Source organism: Mustela erminea, chromosome 6 (genome assembly GCF_009829155.1).
Source record: "Mustela erminea isolate mMusErm1 chromosome 6, mMusErm1.Pri, whole genome shotgun sequence".
Lineage (NCBI taxonomy): Eukaryota > Metazoa > Chordata > Mammalia > Carnivora > Mustelidae > Mustela > Mustela erminea.
The window spans coordinates 89,069,622-89,086,974 of record NC_045619.1 but is presented as its reverse complement, the minus strand read 5'-3'; the positions used below and the strand labels follow the sequence as shown (position 1 = coordinate 89,086,974).

Genomic DNA, 17,353 nt, shown 5'->3' with positions numbered 1-17,353 from the left:
TTTTTTAATGTATTTATTTATTTGAGAGAGAGTGGGTGGGAGGGACAGAGAGAGAGGGAGAAAGAATCAAAAGCAGACTCCATGCTGAGCGTGGAGCCCAAGGTGGGACTCTCGTGACCCCGACAGCACACCCTGAGCCGAAACCAAGAGTTGGACACTTACCCAACTGCGTCTTCCAGGCACCCCTGCTCCCTTTGTCAAAACAACCACCACAACCTCAGAGTATATAGGAGTTTGTTTCAGATAGAGGAAAGAGAAGTTTCCAGAGCCCTTGGAGGAAGGTTGTCCCTACTCCCTGCCTGGCTACTGAGAACTGGGCGAGAATCACTGGGAGAGAGGGATGTTTGTGGAAAAGATGCATCGTTTCTGCTTTGGTCATGACAAAATCCCAAGTCAAGTCAAAGGGATGATGATGGACAAAGGGATGATGAATAGGTCCTTCCTTGGGGAAGGAGGGAACACGTTTGGATGTAAGGAGGCACTTTCTGTGTCAGGGAACAGGCTTAAGGAGAGAGCTTGTGGGAGATTAGAGGGAACCACTCAGTTCTCCCAGAGGTAGGAGGAAGGAGAAAGGAGATGGTCCAGGGTGGCAAAGGACGTGGGGACTCCATGATGCTGGCAGGGACTGGGGGAAGCCAGGGAGGTGTCAATTCATCTGTGTCTAGACCACAAACCCTCTGGGTGATGACAAAGTTCTCTGAAACTGCTCGCATGAGTGGCACAAAGCCTCTCATAGGGCACTAGAGAATCTGACAGAAGAGGACAAGTCCTTCCCTAGAAGATGGTGTCAGCTGCATTCTCCTGGTGTCCTCAGGAAGGACAGCTGCTTTAGAGTGGCAACAAAAGGATGACTCCAGGCTGTGGAACATGGAAGCGCTTCGTGTACAGACCTCCCTCCCGCCTACCAGCTTGCTTCGATCTCACTGTGGTGGTGCGGTGGTGCATGGGCTTGCCCATCCCCAGAAGACTAATGAGCTGGCGATAAAGGCCTGGCTTTCAGATCTAGCCTGTGGCCCATGGGAGGCAGAACAAGGTGGCCAAACTTCCAAGCACCTGTCTCAGCTCCGGGGGAGTACTGTGGAAAGTAAAGGAAGGGGTTCTTCTATGGAGCAGCCACATGGCAGGAAGGAAGCAGAACAGCAGAGAGCAAGGGGGGCTGAGTGGCCAGAAGAAGTGGGGCTCCCAGAACCCCTCCTGAACTCCTCTGGGTGCTCAGACCCTGCTCTCAGCCCAGGAAAGACTGCAGCTTCTAGAGGGCAGGAACAGGTCTCCCATCTATGTAGGCAGCCCCAATCCTAGCACAGAGCAGATATTCAATGCCCAAGCCTTGACTGAATGAGTGAGCCATTCAGCCCAGCCAGCCAGCAGCTGGAGTGGGTCTTAGATAAGGGCTTCCCCTGCCTGGGCCTCAGTTTCTTCCAGTGTTAAGTGAAGGGGCTGTAATAGCTTATCTCTAAGCTTCCCTCCAACCCGTTTGGTTGTTCTCCTTTGTTCCTTCCAAATTATCTCCTCCTGCACTGCTTCCTTTCTCCCCAGTCCTCCCCCAAGCCCCTCTCTCCCCAGCAGCCCCGTTCTCTGCACTCCCTGTTCAGCACCCCCTAACCTCACCCTGTGCCAGCCAGTTTGCTCCTGTTTCCCCCTTCGCAGGTGTTTCTCTTTCTGCTTCTGGCCGTTCCTCCCCGCACGCCCCCCCGCCCCCGCCTCACCCGGGCTCCCTCGCTGGAGCGTGTGGGTTTGGGTTTCCCACCCCGCCACTCACCGGACCTAGCGCGCGCCTCCACGTCCTTGGATGCCAGGGCGGGATCTGGGAGGAGGGGAGCGTTCCAGAGCAGCCCCAGGCCTGCCCAGGTCCCCCGCCCCACGGTGGTGCCGCAGCGCGCCCTCGCCCCTCGCTAATGCGATCTGGAGAGACCCCGGCGGGCGGCGGGCAGTCTGGGCCGAGCGTTCTGGGCGGCGCTGATGGATGGTCCCCTGACAGTAATCGCGGAATGAGGACGCGCTGGCGACGCTCTCGCCTGAGGCCCCCTGTTTGGCGAGCCCGGGAGTCCCTCCCTCCGTAGCGCTGCCCCCAGCCCAGCCGGCTCTGGGGAAGCCTGAGGCCTCGGGGTCAAGACTGAGGTGGGGGCTTTCCCTGCCCTATCTCCCTCGGAGACCTCGGCTTCTGTTCTGGAATCATCCTTGGATCCTACACTGCAACTGTGATTGCGAACAAGCTACTCGCTCATATCCTTGAACCTCAGTTTCCCCTTCTGCATAATGGTAAATAATGTTCTATCCGTGGATGTTAGCAGGGAAGGCGGAAATAACTGAGGGTTAATTACCCTCACGCTCACCTCGAGATTGATTTTATTTATAGTTCACAGTGCTCGGAATAATCCAGGCCAAGGTACCAAGCTGAATGACAGCTGGGTGGCTATCCAGATACATAATATATGTTTCCGCATGGATGCGTATCATAATGTTTTGGGGTGTCTAAGAAATATATCTGAATGTGAGAGATGGCAATGTCAGCCTTGCTTAGTCCTCTTTAAAGAGAGTCACCAGGGAGGTGACTGCCTCCAGCAGGACTCCTCCTCCATCCTACTGAGGCCCGCCCAGCCGCCTAAGCCTCATTCCCCATCTGGTCTTGGGATCCCCTTCAATCCCAGGCTAGGCTGACTCAGGGTTGTGAGGAGAGGATCCTTCTTGGGGAAATGTTCTTGAACAATTTCCCAACCCCCTCACGCTATGTGTCTCCTTCCAGGGGACACATAGTTCTAAGGCTCCTCCAGTCCTCTTCTGCCCCAAGGGAACCCCTTTGGGGGTTGGCCTTGCAAAGGGGCCAGGGGCAAGGATCCAGAACCAATTACCATTCTGAGAGCACACCCAGACGCCTCCTCACTCCCTTTTAACCTTTCTCTCTCGTCAGAGGCCAAATTGAGTTAGTCCTGAGTTTTGATTTAATTCCCCAAATGGAGTCATAATCTGTTTAGTGTCCTTTTTCCCAAGTCCTGGGTACCGAAGTGTGGGGGTGGGGGAAGGGGGAGTTAATGAGAGAGTTGCTCTGTGGCCTGTGGAGAACCCTCACACACACTTAGCCTCCCAACACCACCAAAGGCTGGGAGCCACCACCATGGCCCTGGGAGTCACTGGTGGTGTAATGGTGATGGTGATGATGATGGCAGGATGACGGGGATGCTGACTAATGTTTACTGGGCGCCTACCCTGTGCCAGTACTGAGCCGGGCCCTGTACGTGCATTTCTCACTGTAACCTTCCAGGTAAGTACCCTGAATATTCCAATTTACAGATGTAGAAACTGAGACTTCAGTTAATTGAAGTAGCTTATGCTGCATCTACAGCTAGATGGGAAATGGCAGAGCCCAACCAGAAGACTACATGGTGTGTGCTCTTCAGCACTTAGCCCGAGATCCCTGGGAAGATACTGAGAGGTTTCACAGGTCCCGGCCCCGCATGTGCATAACACAACAATAAATGGTGATAATAATACACTCCTTTCAGAGGGCTCTTCTGAATGAGATAGGCGTTTGTCATATTCACAGTAGCGTCCCATTATTTAGGTGCCCTAAACATGGGTGGAACAGGGCAAGGGAAGGGGTACAAGGCAATGGGGAGACTATTTATTACAAATTGTTCCCACTGATAATAATAGTTAGCGTGCACGGGAGAATGTGCTGGCACAGGCAACCCTACGAGGAAAAGATGGCCATGCCTATTTCACAGATGAGGAAACTGAGTTTCAGAAAATTAAATAAATTTGTCTTAAGCCAACCAGTTAATAAACGGCAGAACAGCACTTATATTCAAACAGTGGGCCCTTGGAGTCCAAAGTCTGCTGCTCCCAGTGGCCCTGGGGTCACCAGAGACTGGCCTCTCCTGGGGGAGGTCAGGACTGAGGCCAACAGGCCCACATCACACCCTCAACCACCTGGGACCCAATTTTCTCCAGGTGAGCAATGTTTCCTTAAAGGAACAGGAGGAAAGTAAATAAAGCAGCAGCTGAGACAGTTTCTCCCTCCCCAAAGCCTATGTGGGCCTCCCTTCCCTCCCTCTCCTCGCTCCCCTGTTTCTTCTGTGCTCAAGTTTGTGGCCATTAAATAGAAGAGGAGAAAGTTTGAACCAGGCATGAAATATTTATCAGTTAATTACAATATGCAGATTCTGTTTCTGGGGGTGATTTATCTTTTTGGAAATACAGGAAAAGATCCAGGAAACTTGTATCCTAATTGCTTGGCCTATTATTGTAGCAACCAGGTAGAAATTCCATTTACTATGTAACTACAAATTTCCCTACCAGCTGCCTTGGCCGCTGTCACTGGTGGTCTGGGACCATACGCTGTTCTGAAAAGAAAGGGGCCCCTGAGAGGTCTTGTCCAATTCCCTATTTCCTCTTGGGGTGGCCCCTTTCAAAATCCTAGCAATGGTAAGAAGTGGAAAAGATGAGTCTCTAAAATTCTGAGGGGTCCAGAGAAGCCCATCCTAAATGACACCCTCCCCCAGTGAAGCCAGGTAGGCAAGGGCTGAGGAAGTGCCCACAACACAAAGCAGTTCCAGGCCTTGCATCCTTCCCTTCCTGCTCTCTGCTGATGCACAAAGCAAGGGCGAAGTAGTGGCCTCTCACCTCCATATCACCTCCTCCGGCCCATACTTCAACTTCAGGCTCCCCTGAGTTTTTACAAGTCAGATGCTTGAGCACCACTCCGGACCAACCAAATTAGGACTTCTGGAGGTGGAATCCAGGCATCAGTGTGTTTTTTTCAAGCTCTTCAGAGGGTTCCAATGTGCAGCAAAAGATGAGACACCCCCCTCAAGAGCTAACAGAAGATGGCTGCCTGGGGAAGGGGCCCTGCTTATCTGCAAGGCTATGTAACTTTTATCCCTCCCTTTCAGGTGGTGGAGGCGCCAATTCTTTCACTTTTATTGGAAACTGAAGAGCATCCTTTATTCTCCTTACAAGAAGCCTCTAATATTAATAGCTACCATTTATCAAGCCCCTGCTGAATGCTCGGATCTATGCAAATAAAATTTAATCTGATCTACACAACAACTCTATAAGGTCAGTCGGTATGTCCATTTTATGGATGGCTCAGAGAGGTTAAGTAATCTGCTTAAGGTTGTACGGACTAGCAGGTGACAGATCCTGGGATTTGAATCCCAAGCCTGTGGTTTTAACCACTGGGCTACTCGGCCTCTCAGCTTCTCCAGGCTGGAAGGGAAGTGCTCGGATGGGAAGGGCCTAAGGAAGTTCTTGGGCAGGAAGGACAAGAGAAATAAGGAGAAGGATACATGTGGATGGAACAGGGAGGAAAGAGGATGGTGGGTGGGAGAGACGGCGGAGGGATGTGGGGATGCCATGAGCCACCGGGAGGAGGGTGTGGGGAGGGAATGGGCAGTGGCAGGGGCAAAAGCTGGGGAACGGGGTTCAAGAGTGGGAGCTGGCAGTCAGAAGGTTGGGGAAGGTGAGCAGTGCCCACCGAGGACTGGGTAGCTGGAGAGGGGGAGGGACCTTGCGTCGGAGGAGGGGTCTTTGTGAGGCACTCCACAGTGAGGAAAGCCCGCCATGAATACTAAGGGCAAGAAGAAGAGAAAGGGCCAGAGGGGGCTGGGTGATGTTTAGCTGCTGGGGTGATTAATGGGGGTGAACGGAGGGTGAAACTCAAACCCTTCGAACGGAGATGGTGGGGAATGGTTGTCCAAGAACAACAGCTCACTGTTTCATGGAGAAAGCCAATGTCCAGAGGAGGGGCGGGTGGGGAGGTCACCAGGCACAGTTGCTCCTTCCCTTTTTCCCAAGGTCTCTTTATTTGCCATCAAACAGTAAATTAAAATATGCTCGCCAACTCCAGGGGACTCTCTAGATGGGCTTCCTACCTGCCTTCTGGCTTGTGGGAGCACAAGGGTGCTGGAGTGACTGGAGGGGGGTGCGGAGGTTTGGGATGGCAGCTGAGAAGTCTCCATGGACTGCGCCACTGGGACAGGAAGTGGCCATGTGCTGGCGGGGCCAATGGTTCCCTCTGGACCAGACAGGCACTGAGAGAGGCATGGGAGTTGGGTCCCCAAATGTCCTATGAAAGATGGCGGTGTTCCTAGAGCAAAATTCTTAGAGTGGTCTTGGCCTCAGGGAGGGGGGAAGGGCTTTATTTCCATGAGGCAGAGTTGCGGGAAGTGGGGAGAGGGCCCTGGACTGGGGTGTTGATCTGGGTTTGAGGAATAGTAGGGGAAGTAAGAGGTTTGAACCCTGTCCCTCGGTTTTCTACTTCTGTCTCTCTAGATGCAGCTGTGGGAGCTGACCCTGGTCAGGTCCCCATCAGCATTTTCAGAGGGCAGGGAAGGAGGGAAGAGGGGATGAAGAGAGTGTCTCAGTGCAGAGGGAGGTGAGCTGCAGGCAGGGATTCAGATGGAAATTATCTCACAGGATACAATTTTCTCCCTCTCTACGCCCTTACAGATGTGAAACAACTGGCAGATCCCATTTCCCCGCCCCCAAATATCCCAGAGTGTGGTATATCTCGAAGGGGAGTGGGGTGGGGGGAAAGGGAGGTCAGCAAAAGGAGCCGGGTATGTACTGGGGTGGGGGATCTCCAGAGGGCTGAGGGAGACCAGCATCTCCTACGGCAGGGGAAGGCAGAGGGCCCACCCCTGATGCCACATCACTTGGGTTCTTGCCCCTGGGAGTCCTGCCAAGAGGCCTGAACTGCTGTCTCCTCCCAGACTTGGCCAAGCTGCTTCCCTGGCTGGAGTCTCATCAGCAGTCCTCACTCTACCTTTCTAGGAGCCAAGCCTGCAAAGCACTTTGAACTCTGGCATTAGTGGGAGGAGGTTTATTGAGTGCAGATATTCTGTGGGGGTACAGCATGACCTGACCAGTAGTGAGGCTACCCTTCCACATAGGGGCCGAGTTCAAGGGCTGCTTTCCAGGCCTCAGTTTGCTTTTTCTGAGGGCAGGGGCTAACAGAGGCTACCCTGTGCTTCACAGAGGAGAAGGAAATAAATGAGCCCACTAGAGAGCAATGGTCACAATCAACAGTCTTAATTATGAATTAATAATTCATAATTACCCCAGACTTGCAGATAAGCACAAGCCCGCTGAAATTATTTCCCAGGGAGGAATTCAGCTAGAAGGGGTGGGAAGGGGACTTCATTGCAGCTATTACTTCTAGAGGCCCTTAAGTTCATTCTTCTGCTTCCCAACCAGAACATGGAAGAGATTCATTAGTGTACTTGGCTGATTCCTTCGAACAGCTAACCCGCACACAGGGTTCTACACACAGGCCCACACTTCTCCTCTGTTCTTCCTGAGGCCAGAGGGTCATCCCTGCCAAAGAGACCTCAGGACCTGGACTCTGGGTTTCTGGGGTCTTTGTTCCCTTCTGCCCGTTCAGCAGGGGGCCCCGTGGGAAGAGCTGGCACTGGGTGTCAGGGAGAGATGGGTGTCCCATCTTTCTGGTTCTTCTCCTTCTCCTTCCTCCATTCTTACAGGGATTGTCTAGGAGCCCTCATAGTGGTGGAAGGCCTTCCAACTCTAGGGGGGAAGGGAAACAGGGAGCACCGCTTCTAGTGGGGATGCCATTGGCTCAAGAATCTGGATTTTAGGGGCTGACTCTACCTTCCTGAGAAGACCTGTACATGGCATCAGTCTTGGTGGTGGGGTCTAAAGAGGGCTGAGCAGGCATGCCCATCACCAGACCCAGCTCTTTGCTGCTCTCCTCCCCAATGCCCACAAGCCCAAATTTCCACCTCAGTGGGATTTTTAAATATCTTAAAGGAATCTCAAAGAGCCACTCAGAGCTTCACAGCTCCAGGAGATCTCCTTTCTCTCGCTCAGGGAGAGATTCTTTTTCTTCCAAATACTTAATGTTGTAGACCACAAAGGGGCCTTATCTTCTGGCCACCATCTCTGCTGTGGAACCACTTTCTTCAAAATACTAGAAGGAAGAAGGAGCAAGCGGCCAGTGGCCCAGGGGATCTAGCATTAGAAAGAGCTTCCAGTCCCAATTCTATGGCTTTCCCATCAGCCTTAGCAATTGCATCAAATCTGCATGTCAGGCGACAACTCAGGATGAAGGGCGTTGACAGTTGGGACTTAACCGCACTCTCTTCCAAACCTGTAGGTACCCGGGCGCACTTGAAAGCCTGCTACCAGGTTAGGGAGGGGGTCAGGGCAGCATTGCTGGTGGGCATCTACTCCCATGAACACATATCCACCCTTTCCTCCAAGCTCCTTCCCTGGCCCCACTTTTGCTCTCAAGAGGAGGACCAGTTAGCTGTGATCCAAATTATCCAGATAACTAACTGTGGAAGCACGGCTTGCGTTTTTCAGAATGCCACTCCTTTGACCTCCAGAGCTCATGAAATCCCTTCCCTAGCCTCTCCTATTCTCTACTTGCCTCCCCAACATACTCCCAAATCCTGGCTACGAAAAAATCCTAAATGTAGGGGGGACAAACTTTCCTGATCTACCATTTGCCTCCACCTGCAACTTCTGTCCCCTCCCCCCCCCCAAATTTTCTCTCTTCTGAGTCTCCGCTCTTAGCTTCTTAAAAAAAAAAAAAAAAAAAAATCCGAAGAAGAAGGAATTTTCAATAGTCCCACTTGTCAAGCGAAGACCATCTTTTAACCTTCAACAGCAGCGAAAGCCGTGTGAACTCTCGGTGAACCAAGATTGAAGTCATAAATCACGCGTACAAAGGCGGCTGCGGAGGCTGGCGCGGGCTGCTGCACCTTTAACGCTTTCTGGGGCTGACAGGCGGCGGCCCAGCTAAAGTTCACAGCGCCCGGGGAGGGCCCGCCCCCGCTTCCCCTCCCCCGGCCCCCTGGCCCCCGCCCCCGGCCCGCCCGGCCCTGGCCCGCGCTAGCCTCGCCCGGAGGCCCCGAGCTGCTCTCGCGCAGGCGGGGTTGGGGGGGGGGGGCGTGCTCTCTCCCGCCGCCCGCTCTCGGCTCTGCAGCTCCAGCCCCGCACCCCCTCCCCGCCCGGCTTGCTGTATTTAAATAGGCAACGGGATCCACATGGACACAATAATTTAGCTTGTCTCCGGCATTTTCTACAGGACCCCAAGAGATGGACCTTCCACTCTCCCTTTTCTCTTTAGAACTGGCATCTTTCATCTCTGTCTGTACGGGCCCAATTATACAGATCCTTAGGGTTCCAGTAGGATCTGAGTCGCTGGAACCCGGAACACCTGGCTGGAACATGCCATATAATTAGGATTTTCTTTTCCTTTTCCTTTTAACCTTTTCTTTCTTTTCCTTTTCTCCCCCTTTCTCTTAAAAAAAAAAAATCTTTTGTCTTAAATGTTATGTATTTGTGTATTTATCAGAGGGCTAGAATGAACCTCCTCGACCGGCGGGGTAGGGAGGGTGGAAAAAAGGCCCAGCTTTTAGCCCTCTGCAGAAGTCTCCAGGCTTTCCGCACCCATCGACCTCGCTTCCTTTCCTTGGCCTTCGGGATCCTCCTCCTCGGATCGTTTGTATTTTTTTTCCTCCCCCCGTCGTCTCCTCTTTGGCTTAATTAAAGTTTAGCGACTCCGCTTGCCTTTTCTCTCCTTTTTATTCGAAAGCGGAAACCAGACGGCCCAAGCGACCCCAGCACAGTCCCGTCCTGCCGCCAGCGAGGCCTTCCCCCTCGCCCGCCTCCCTCCGCCGCCAGCCTCCGGGACCCGTCTCCCGGCACCATCCCGCAGGTGTGCGGCCTCTGGCCTGGGGGGATCTGAAGGACCCCGGCGGAGGTAGAGGTGTCTCCTCTTCCCCCAAACCCATCCTCAGACTTGCTCCAGAAAGTTTGGAGGGTGGGTACACCCTGACTCAGGCAACCCGCTCCCCCAAACCCACGGCTGACTAATATGATATGACAAAAGCCGGTGATGGATTTGGTATATGTTAATTCACAATGCCCTTTCCTCCAGAATTTAACTATAAGTTAATACACACCGGAAACCACGCGCATACACGCTCGTTAATGGGCTTAGGTATTAGCGAGCCCTAACGATGCATACAAATGTGTTCTGCGCTCTGTAGGCCCTTCAAGATTTATGGGCCTTGAGCTCTCTGAAGCTGTAAACAAGGAGAAAAAAAAGAGAAAGGAGAGAGAGACTGGGGGAAAGAGACAGAGGCCTGACTCACCCCTCCAGATTGTGGGAGAGAAGGGATCTTTGCAAGTGGGTTCCTAAGTCTTTTGCTTTCCTTACAAGCTCGGTGTGTGTGGTTTGGGGCATTGGGCTGGGGCTGGGGTGGGGGTTGCGCCTGGACGCTGGTGTGCGTGGGCAGTGTGCCGTTTGCGAGCTGGGTAGGGCGAAAAGCTTCCTATGAACTGCTGTGCGGGGGCCGCATCTAGCAGGCACCCGTGGGCAAGTATCTGCGGGTGTGCACACTGTGCTAGGTGTGCGTGTGTGTGTGCGTGTGTGCGCGCGCGCGCCTGTGTGCCTGTGTGACAAGCAGGCCTCCCTCTGGGCCCGGTGGCTGTCCCCTGAACCCTGCGAACAAATCTCTAACAACAATCATAATAACAATAAATAATAAATAACAATAAAACGGTAGTTAACAGTCCCTCCCTAGCAGGATAACAATAAAATGCAAGAGGAGATATTTTGAGGAGGGGCCGGGGAAGGAGTCGGAATCACAGCATCCGAGGGGAAGACAAGGGAGGAAGGAAGGAAGTTAGCTTCTTCCTAAGCCCTTGGAGGGCTGGATTTAGGAACCCCCTCTCCAGACAAGGTCCTCCGGCCGAGGAGGAGAGGGAGAGCCCCCGGAGGCCGCTCTTTCCTGCTTCGTTTTCTCCGGCTTTTGCTTTGTGCGATCGGGGGAGGGATCCCACATATGGGGGTGAATTGTGGCTTTGGGGAGCCTCTGGAGCCCTTGTTTTAAAGAGGAGGGCAAGCAAAGAGGGTCACGGTGAGGGGGAGAATGGGGGGGGGCAGATGAGGCGATGGCCAGAGCCAGGGTCCTAAACACTCGGGCAACAGAAGTGCCCGGGGAGGACGTGCCGCCGGGTATGGACGGAAGCAGAAAAACATTTATGGCCGCCCGAGAGAGGGGAGAGCAGGGCCGGGGTTTCCGGTAGGCCCAGGGAAAGTTCCCTTTCTAGGGGCTTTTCAAACCACACAAACAACAACAACAACAACAACAAAAAGAAAAGAAGAAGGAGGAGGAGGAGGAAGGATTTGAGGCGCGCTGAATTTTCCTTCGCGGGCTTGGAGCGAGCGGATTGCCATAAAGAAGCGAAGACCACGATCCCGGATTCTTCCACGTCCACCTCATTTTCTCCAGGTACAATTTTCTGATAATCGTATTAATGTATTTATGGTGGCTGGGGGGAGGGAGAGGCAGATGCGTAGGGATAGGACACTCGCCAAAGAGAAAGCCTCCCCACAGTTTCGGGTCTAACGAAATACCCCCTTTTAAAAACAATTGTACTGAAAGAAAAAGAAAAAAGAAAGGAAAGAAAGAAAGAAATCCAAGAATAAATATAAAAACACAAATTAGCTAACTTTTTAAAAAGGAAAAGAAAAGAGGGGGGGGGAATGACCATAACCAACAAGCGTGAGAACTTTTAAAAGATTTAAGTCACGAACCTTTTCAGAGGTTTTGATTCTTTTTCAACAGCCGGTGACCCATCTGGTCTGAAAGGGACGGAGACCTACACTTTCCACTGAGTCACTTCTTTAAGACCGGAGCACACACAAAGATTCAAAAGGGAACCCGGGGCGGCCTTGCATTTGAACACCACACGAGGAGGGGGAACACTGTGATAACCAGTTGGACAAAATACTAATAAAATAAAACACACCCGGGTCGGAGCACTGAGCGCAGGGTGAGCGGACATAGCCCAGACCCTGGGTTCCAGGCGGCCGCCGGTGCGAGGCGGCTACCCTGGGCGATGAGGTGCCAGAGAGGCCGGGGCTAAATCTCGGCCTCCCCAGCCCGCCCACCCGCAGTCCCCTTCTCCCGGCCGGCCTCCGTGCCCCTCTTGCCCTTGCCACACTCAGATGCCTGGTCGGGCTTCCCCGGTGCAAGGATTGGGGGCCTAAGAAGGGGCAAAGTGACTCAAGCCAGACTCTCCATTTTTCTCCCTTAGGCCTCTCCACTTGCCGGATCTCTCAACCACCGGGAGACTGACACAATGGGGGCTCCTGGACTGCCCCCCAGCCACTCCTGGATGGTTTCCCAAAGCCTAGCTACCTCCAACCCTCCTTGTGTGTTGGGGTGGGGAATAGCTGTACCCAGACACCTCTGAACCCTGTCATATGTAAAGCGTGCTCACTTGAAGAATATCTTGAAGAAGAAGGAGAAGAAGGAGGAGGAGAAGGCAGGCCGGCTTAGAGCTGTGTTTACTTCTAGTTCTACTGATCCGTTCTCATCTGGAGACTTTATTTATAACCCCCACTATAACTCTCTCTGTTTGGAGGCACTGGTGGTTCTATTGACAGACTGATGTCTAGAAAATATTGCTCTATCTCTAACCATCCCTAAATGTGCTGTGCTTGTATTTACAGATTTATGCTGGAGGAAAATATAATTATTTCCATTGTATTTGTGCATATACAATAGTTACAGAAGCAGATTTATATATGAGGAGATATACGACTCTCTTATAGCCATCCAGTTTTATGGACATTTGATATCCTGACAGATTTATATCTCTGAGCAGCTATATAGATAAATGTATATGGTTGGAATTATGGATCAGGAGATATATACTTATTGATTGTGATATAGAGTAGTTAGAACATTCACTCAGAGCCATATATGGATATGGAGATAGTTCTATATTATTATCACTATATATAGGCATATCTATTTATAACTACATAGTTATAAAAATAGACATAAGTAATTACAGTCCTATATGTACATGCTGCTATCTCTCTGTAGAGTTATAGACACTTGGCGAATATAACTCCGAGGAGATATCTGTATGTATATAAGGGTGTAATTACCTCGTGATGTGTGTGTATTGAGGCTCAGACCAGTCTATCTCTGTACAGACATATTTATACGTAGGGGCTGAGAGAGACTTGTTCATGGAAATATTGCCGGAGAAGCAATGGAAAAGCAGGATCTGGCCATCTAGGAAATCAGCTAGCAGAGTTCTTTACTTGCAGAGGGATGGAGTTGACTGAAGGGTAAACAGAACATAGGCAGCCTCAAGGAGAAGAGGTGCAGGGAAGGTGATTGGGGCATGGCTGGAACAGACAGGCAGGAAAGGGGTAGACACACACAGACAGGGCAGCCACCTGAAGATGGGGGACTGGTTTTGTGAGGAGCAGGTGCAGATGGTCACTGGGTCTTATGGACGGGTAGGCAGTGAACAGTACTATGACCTAGAGATCCATTCCAGCTCTCCGCTGAGGGAGCAGACCCTCAGGTGGGCTTTGGGGCACTAAAGGGCAGCTACCACCTAGCCCCTCCAGCATTCTGGGCACATTGCTCTTGAATCCTAGTTTCGGGGTCTCAAAGAGTAGGTTTCAGAGGCGAGGAGGGGGGTGTACTTTCACTGCCGCTGCCTCTGGGAATAGGGCCAGGAAAGCCAGGTAGTGTAGTATGGCAAAATAAAGCTCGTTTTCACCTGGGCCTCCTGTACTCCTGGGGGGGCCTGTGTGGGGCCTGTGTGGCAGGAGTCTGGTGGATTGAGGGATAAATTTTCAAGGGTTGGGCTTCTTCTGATGGGAGCTTCAGGAAGCCTTCCTCACCCCCCTTCTCTGAGGCCCAGGCCCCTGGAACCTAGTTCTGTTCCACTGGACAGCTCCTTCTCTGTTGCTCCCCAACTTGGGGCTCCCTCTGCTCTGGGTACAGAAGGCTATACCCTCCAACTCTCTAACAGCACTGCCCTGGGCCTTTATGGGAGAATTTGACTTCAATAAGTGGGGAACGTGGATTGACACTTCTAGAGCTCATTCCCCGTCCCCCCCAGCTCACAGCTACCCGGCTTTCTCACCAGCCTCCTTCCAGGCACCACAGGCTCCAGGCTCTGCAATTCCTCCCTTGCCACCAGCCATCCCAGGAGAAAAGACATTTTTCTCCTGGTCCCAGTTCTTTTTTTTTTTTTTTTTTTTTTTTTTTTTTTTTTTTTTTAAAAACCAGGAGTCACAAACCTCTCTGCTCAATGGTTTGGTTTGCGGAGGTTTCCCTACACTCCACATCAGTGGCCGGCCACTAGATATCTAGGATGCTGGGAAGGGAATGAAGAGCCCTGGCCTGGGGTTAAATGCCAAGTGTCACCTTCCACACAGCTCTGCCCTTCGGATCAGGGCTTCTCCAGAACAGGGACTCTGCTGCCTGGCCCAGAGGGGTGGCCTGGTACCTGAGGTCAATTGAATGGCGATCAGAGCAGCTGCCTTTGGCAGAGGCCATCTCCCTTCTGTGGGCCACTGCTGCGGGCTAACCGGCACCTGGGTGCCCCGGCAGGAGCCCATGGACAGGGGTTAGTGCCCAGCGGAGAGCAGCCAGAGCTGAAATGGGGGAGTGAGAGGTGGAATGAGCACCAGAGCCAGGCTCTACCTTCCTGGAACACCTCAGACCCCCACCCAAGCCTCCTGGCTCCCCACACCCCCAAGTGTTTGGAAACTAAACCGGAGCTGGGCCCTGAGCTGGGAAAGTGTTGCCCGTCAGCCTGAGAGGCCCAAAGAGGAACCACCACTTGGTCCATTAAGAAATACATAAATAAAACAAAAATAAATCAGCATTAGACAAGAACCCTGGCAGAAGGAAAGGCCTTGTGCCTCAGCCAGGCTCCAGGGATATTACCGAAGGCATCAGAATGACTGAGGGTTTTAAGAAATTTTTTTAACTGGAAAAACTTACCAAATTTTCTGATTCAGTAATGTCTCCTAATTGGGTTATTTCGTATAGTTCTTTTTAAAATTGTCAACATTCCCTGAAGCTTTGGTCCCTGTGGAAGAGGTCCTAGAGTTTGGGGATGGGCAGGTCACGGGCAATGAGCTGGGTGGGATGGGCACTTTCTCTATCCAGTGAGGGTCTTGGCCTTCCCTCTCCCACCAGGCTTGGAGCAGGGAAGACTCTCCCAGATATGGTTCCTTTTTTCCATAAGAGTCTTTAGGGACATTCTGCCCGTGTCTGGAGCCTCATTTCTAGTCCCCCAAACTCTGACCGTTTCCTCCTGAGACACGCCCTCTTCCCTCCCCAGAATACCTAATGCCCACGGAGATGGTGGGTACTTTCCCTAAAGAAATGCTTAGAGGGAGAGGGGGGTGGGGGAGCAGGCAGCATTTACATATGTTTGCCCGAAGCAGGACTCCAGGCAGATGTCTGGGCTCTGGCCACATTGGCGTAGGTTGGGGGCAGCTGCTATAGACCTCAGAACCTACAGGTTCAGATGATGATTATCCTTGACCAAAAGACAGGAAATGGAGAAACCCTCACCGTACCTCGTTGATCCTAAAGGGTCCTGGGTCCCTTTGTCTGGGCTGTAATGGCTCTTAGCTGTTTCTGGGTCCCAAACCACCTTTGAGAAGCAGATAAAAACAACCTGCCCTCTCCCCAGCAAAATATACATACGCACAGAGTTGTTCACGGGGACTGGGATGATGCAAAGCCCAGGAAGCCTGAGACCTCTGGGTTGAGGATCCTCTAATTTGGATACTTCCCCCTTCTTTCTGTGACCCATTTCCAGTTGTCTACCTTTGCTTTGGCCCTCCCTGAGTGCCTTTTCTTAGGAGTCAGGCAGTTCTCTGCCCTTCTTCTTACCTTTACTAGAGCAGGCACCAGGACCAGGCCTTGCTTGGGCCAAACTGCTCTCCTGCAGAATCTAGGAGAGTGGCTGTTCATGGAAGCCTGGTCTACACTGCCCTGCTACTCCACCAGTCTCTGGGGGAGTGGTGGAGAATGGGGGCATATTGGCAGCGTGCAGGCCTGGCTGTAGGGGGACCAATTCCCATCTCTAGTGGAAACGTGGATGCAAGGAGCAAGTTGCAATTGTTATGATAATAGTCATAATAATAACAATAATAATTTATTTAGCATATCATTAGATGTGTATTTACTGTCTTCCCTCTGCTTTTTTACAAGTGTCTCCTAAGGAATTCTCACAACACCCGGGGGAAACAGTAATAAGCTAATTACCACCCTTCAGCTCCTCCTCCTCCCATCCACAAAGTCCCCCTCTCAGAGAGGAAACATTTACAGAGCCCCTCCCTGTGTTTACACCTGTTTAGCACAATCTCCGCTTTCCCACTTCTCCTCTCCTGTCTGCAGTTTTTTTCCATCCCTGTTAAGAAAGCTTCCCCATCATTTGGGGGAGGAAGGGTTGGGGAGGACAGTAGCTGAGCCCCAGAGGGTTCTGGGTATTAGTGCTGTTTCCCTGACATTATAGCAATGATGAGGATGATGTGGGAGGAACCAAACTCTTGCCTCTCTGACTGCTCTTTTGGGGGCAGAAATTACCAGCATAGGGTTTAGAGGCAGATGGGTTAGAGAGGGGGTCGTTGCCGCCATGATGCCAGAACATCGAAGTCACGTGTAGGATTATGTGGGTCCTGCAAAGGAAACATCCATACTGGGGGCTTTCATGTTGTTCAGGCCAGACCTTAGAGAGGCCGGGCCTCAGATATCCCACTGGCCTCTTTCAGCAATGAGAAAAGAATGGAAAAGAAGGAAGGAAGGTAGGAAGACAGGTGCTTGTGTGTATATATCTATATATATATAAATTTACAGATGCATACATATTCACAAACCTATTTTTTCCTGAGTGAATAATCATGATAATGGCTATACTTTTTAAAATATTCATTTCTTTTCACTTTTAAAGAAGAATCCATATCTTCTCAGAGATTATAATGAAAACACAAGCCAGACACGTTTTTGGATGACAGATTCTAACTGGTCTCTCAGACCACCTAAAAAGCCCCCTGGAGCCCCAGGGATCTGCAGAGCACACTCGTTGTTGCTCATTTCCTTTGCCCCAGACCAGGGCAGAGAACTACAGCCAATGACATGACAGGCTTAATCACAGACGGAGCCTCTTGGCCTGTCATTGAAATCCGGGGTGTTGCTGCTCAGACTACCCTGGCACTGAGCTCAGTTTTTCATCTCTCTGCCCAAGTACACATCACTCCTGGGAAGAAGCAAGTCAAGGCTGGAGAACACCAGAGCCAGGTAGAGTCAATATAAAGATAAGCTGACTATAAAGAGTCAATATAAAATGTTAGCATTGAATTTGCTTCTTAGCTCTCCAAACCACAGTTGGCATAGCTGACATTTTTGGTGGGTCCCATAACCCATTTGGTGTCTTTTCCTCTTTCTATAATCCTCATGCTTTTCTGTTGCTCATATTCTCCACTGTCTGCCTCTGGCCCTTTCATGTCCCCAGTCCTATCAAAACTTACTTGTCTGGAGTCCCACTC

At 51.6% G+C, this 17,353-nt stretch overlaps 1 long non-coding RNA gene across 1 annotated transcript; it reads left to right on the top strand.

The window, feature by feature from the left end:
* Positions 1–9,703: 9,703 nt before the first annotated feature.
* On the top strand, positions 9,704–14,051 carry LOC116593862. Its single transcript, XR_004286974.1, has 3 exons — positions 9,704–11,261; positions 11,598–11,805; positions 12,070–14,051. It is a non-coding gene; the product is annotated as an uncharacterized LOC116593862 (long non-coding RNA).
* The last annotated feature ends 3,302 nt before the right edge of the window (positions 14,052–17,353 follow it).